The following is a 5495-nucleotide window of genomic DNA, read 5'->3' as shown; positions in this document are numbered from 1 at the left end:
AGATCTAAAACCATGAGAAATTATTAATTAAATAACCACTATAAATAACCATTTATTCTTAAAAAAAAAATTATTCTTTAAAGAAAAGTTGATATTCTTATAATTATTAATCCTATATGTACAATTGATGAAATTGCAATGATAGATTTTATATCATACTGAGATAAACATATCTTAATCTTAAAATTGATTAAAATTCCAAATGAATTAATTACGATTAAAATATTTTGCATAAAAATAAATTTATTCTTAGAAATTATTATTAATCGTAATATTCCATACCCTCCTAATTTCAATATAATTGAAGCTAAAGTTATTGATACATAATAAAGTGCTTTAACATGAGCATTTAATAATCAACCATGAAATAAATAAATTGGAATTTTAATTAAAAATGATATCGATAAATATATAAATAATATTAAATTTAAGTTTAAATTTAAGTTTAATATTTCAATTAATCTACAATTTAATAAAATTTAATCTACAATCATTTCAATAAATATAATAAATAATATATAATATAGATAATGAAAAAATTATTATAGAAAATATTAAATAAAGTCCTGATAATCAACGATTTTCACTATATTCTCATTTGACTAACTAAATAAAAAATCAATAATAAAACTAAAAATCATAAAAATAAAATACAATAAATTTATTGATATAAAAACTAATAATAATGGAATAAATTTATAAACAAACAATTTATTCTATTATTATTTAATGATAAAAAATTAATCCAAAAACTCATAAAGTTAATATTATTAAATCATAAGAAAAATTATTGAAAGTAAAATTACAAAAATAAAAATTCATTCGATTCGATTAAAATTAAATAAATTTATTAATAATATGATTATAATTACATTTAAATTATTTATATTTTTAATAAATAATATAAATAAATATACAAACATTAATAAAATCATGATAATACTAAATTAATAAATATTAATTTTAATTAATATTCTTAATTTTTGATGATCTAATATACAATTTATTCTTACCAATAATGATAAATCCAAAACTAATTCAATAAACAGAAAGATTAAAAAAATTAAAAATAATCACGTATTAATTTCATGTATTAATTACCAATAGTATAAAATAAAACTGTAATAACCAAAATTGTGTTAAAATTAAAAATCTTAGAAAATTCACATTATAGTGTAATGTAAATATAAAAAATAATAAAATTATGAAAAATATTAATTTAATAAATTTTAATTATTATTTAGCTAAATAGTTTAATTTAAAACTATTTAATTTTGTAAATTAAAAATATATAAAATGATATTTTAGCTAAGTTTATTTAAAATTTCAAAAAAATTTAAATTATTAAACATCGATAATTCCCAAAATTATCATTTTTAATTAAACTATTTTTTGAACGATAAATATTTATTATATATATAATTAAAATTATAATTTATAATAAATTCATTATAACAACAATTTTAATTTTATCTAAAATTTTATTATCAACCATAATTTCAACAATCTCAAGAATTTATTTAAATAATATTTATTATAAACCATCAATTTTATTAATTTATTTAATTGTATATTCAATTTATATTTCTCCTATATTATTTTTAACCTGTCCAATAAATTCATTATTAATTAATCATTAATTGTTTCTTAATCATAATTATTAATTATAATAACATTAAACATTTTCTTTAAGAGAAAGGAATATTAATTAAAATATCTTCACATTTTATTTCTTTAATAAACGAACCTTTAAAATTTAAAATTAAATTGATTTTACGCATTTTATTTTCAATAACATTATCATTTAAATAATCATAAAAAAATAAATAATGAAATATATTTTAATCTAATAAAAAATATTGCTTTAATCTATTTATATACAAAAATAAAAACTACATTATTTATTACAATAATTTTTATATTATATATTTTTACCTTATTATTAATAACAAAAATTAGATACATTGAAAAGAAAACTCTTCGAAAAAAAAAAATAAATTAATATTTAAATCAATATATATGAAGGAATATAATATAAATGTGTATATATATACATACAATATACAATATATAGTATATATGCAATATACTATATATATATATATATGTATATGATACGCATTGTATCCTTTTATAAAAGTGAAGATTAAAGAAAGATAAAGATTTTTGATAATAAAAATAATTTATATTTTTATGAAAATCTGTCATATATATCGTCTGGTAATATTAGTATTATTTGTGCGATAAATAAATTCGTGATATCATATATTTATTAAAACTAAATATATATCAAAATTATGACAATTAAAATAATTAAAAGTAATATCGTTAACAGGTATGGTATGTTATTATAATTAATAACAATGTCGATATACTGATCGATATGCTGTAAATATCTATATCTATATATATATATATATATATAATATTTTAAATCGAATGTTGTTATAGAAGAGCTAAAATAGGTTATTTAATTTAAATATCGTTTTCTGCCGTCACGTTTAATCACGTTATTTTCTAGTAGATATTCTGTGAATTTTTATTTTGTAAATCATATTCGCATATATATATATTTAAAGTATAATTTATAAAAATATAATATATATAATATAAATTTAATGCATAATTTCAAAAGATTGGTATGAATAATACGAATAAATTTTACGTAACCATAATGATTATAATCTTTATGAAACTTGAAAATTTGTCAGTAAAAAGAAATAAAAAAAAGAAAATCAGTGATTTGAAACAATAAATATTTGAAAAGTTTACGGATGTATTTTAATTTTCTTTAGTTTTCTTTATTTGTTTAATTTGAAAGTGTGATAGTGTAAATAATTTAACTATTTTTTTTCAACATATTTACAGATTCATATTATAAATTCACAATTGTTTGTAGAATAGAATTTTAGAATATAAATAAAAATAAATCTCACATATAGTTTCAATTCATATGAAATTTCATAGTGTCGTTATTTCGAACATTTTTTTTAAAAATTATACCATATAATTAAGAATTTTAATAAAACAGAAATATTTAAACTCATAATAATTTTTGTGTTTAAATATATTGATAAACATTCTTAATAATAATAATAATCCATTTCAAATATATTTTGTTTCATAAAAAGATTTATTTGTCGTATGACTAATAAAGAATAATATTATTTAACTATATTAGGTGGAAATGGACAATGTGTAAATATTCGACAATGTGGAAATTATAATGGTCTAATCTCGTGGTTTATGTTCTAAAACTGTAAATACTGTGATGGAATATTTAAAGAACTTGGTGAGAAAAGAAAATTGTTCAATTGCCATTAATAAATTTTTAATAATTTGTAATGAAATGACAACACTCGTTTCATTAGAATCCATTGTGCATTGTGTTTTCATGTGAAAATGGTAAAGGAAGTTTTGACTCTAGTCTTCTTAAATATGTAAGTTTTCCTTAAATCATAAAATTAAAAATTAAACTCTATATATGTATATATATGTATATATATATATTATTATATATATATGTATATATATATATATATATATTATTGGAATAAGACAAATATTAACGTCAATGATTTTTGTAATAAATATATATAATAATAAATATATCAATAACATTTTTTTTTTTTATAAGGAAAAAATTCATCCAATATACCTGTCATTGCCAACGTACACAGGCAGCCATAAGATGTTATGCAGATGCACGACCATTAACTTTAAAGCTATTCTATTTTATCATCTTTAAACGTATGAAACGAAGCAAGAAATTTGGTTACCAGATATAGGAACTTTTGATCCTTCGGTAATAACTTGTATCTAAAAATATAATGGCCGTAAAATAATAAGCTTGGATTAAACATCCATCAGGTTAAAATATTCATTTTTCTCATTTTTGATTAGAAAATTAAAACGGACAGAATTTAACATCATTATTCTTGCTCTTCTTCTATGATTATAGTAAACGTATATTTTTACATACATTTTTATACTTTTTATGTTTGATTATGTGCATTTGCCAAATACAATGATAATTTTGTTTTCAGAAGAATTTAAAGTTGTAATATTAATTTAGATAAAATGATTTGAGATATCAAAAGAACATTAACATTAACGTATTAGTAACGGATGAACAAGATAAAATAGTAAGCATTGGTAAGAAGATTGGTATGAAATACTTTTATGAAATTTTTATTTAATAAATAAATATACATTTTATTTAAATAAAATTTTAGATTTCGATAATCTAATTACGGATGATGGAGATACACATTTCGAGATGGTACTTTAACAATTGAAAGTTTAGATGGAAATAAATTATATTTAGATTCAACGACTCAATTTAGAATGTGTATGTATACAATTTTACATAGTATCGTTGAAAATTTTGAATCGGATGTGATCGTTCCTTATTAGAGGAGAATATGATATCTCTCTAATATATTTTTATATATTTAAAATATATTCAATGATAGGCAATGATAGAGATTGGCATGGTGAAATTAGATAGAAGTTTGAAAATGATAAGCGATATGTAATTGAACAAACGAGTCATAGAAAAAAATTGAAGATAAATTTATGAGCGAAAATAAATATAAATCTGATGATATCTTCGTTAATAGTATTCCTATGTATTTAGAAGCTATGTATTGAAAAAAAAAAAAAGAAAAAAAGAAAAAGAAATGCTATGTAGTACTAGTAATTTGAAAAATGATTTGATAGGCACGAGGTAAAAGAGATCAAAAAACTGAAAAAACTGATTGAAACGAATGTATATGTACATATAAACATAAATATGCATAAACGGGTAATATACAGTAAAACTATCATGTTTCACTTTACAAACAAAGTAATATAAATTATTGGATTACCTAAAAAAATTATCTTGAAGACACTTAGACTATTGATATTATTATTATTAGTTTGATTATTCGTGGTCTTACTTGTAATTTAATATATAGTCAACAAATTTTTTTATATTTTTATACTTTTTATGCTATCTTGTAAAGAAATTGAATTATTATGAAAGATTTGATTTCAATGAAAACTTATATATAGTAATATATTGAAATGTTATATATAGATTAATTTATTTTTGGAGAAAAAATTTCTTTGAGTATGTGAAATCAACTCTCATTTTTCCATGTTTGGCATACAATTTCTTCTGGAAATATATTTTTTTCGATCTCCGATAATAGAGATAGAATTAAAGAAAATATTTTATAATTTAGAATTTTGTTTTATCTTAAATTTTTACGAAATGTAATTGTTTATAAAAATGAATATATATATATGTAATATATGTTGTGTATATTGTAAATATATTATATATATTTTATATAACTGAAAAAATATGATAAAGAAAATTTTTGGTAAAATAATTATTTTTTATATTTGTGAGTAATATTCATATATATCCTTTATTAATATCGGATTTTTTTATTTGTGAATGAAATTCGTGACACTTATTATTATATTTGTTGATTAATTAATTT

The sequence above is a fragment of the Apis mellifera genome, unplaced genomic scaffold (genome assembly GCF_003254395.2).
Source record: "Apis mellifera strain DH4 unplaced genomic scaffold, Amel_HAv3.1 GroupUN_243, whole genome shotgun sequence".
Taxonomy (NCBI): Eukaryota; Metazoa; Arthropoda; class Insecta; order Hymenoptera; family Apidae; genus Apis; species Apis mellifera.
Note: the sequence above shows the minus strand (reverse complement) of the source record.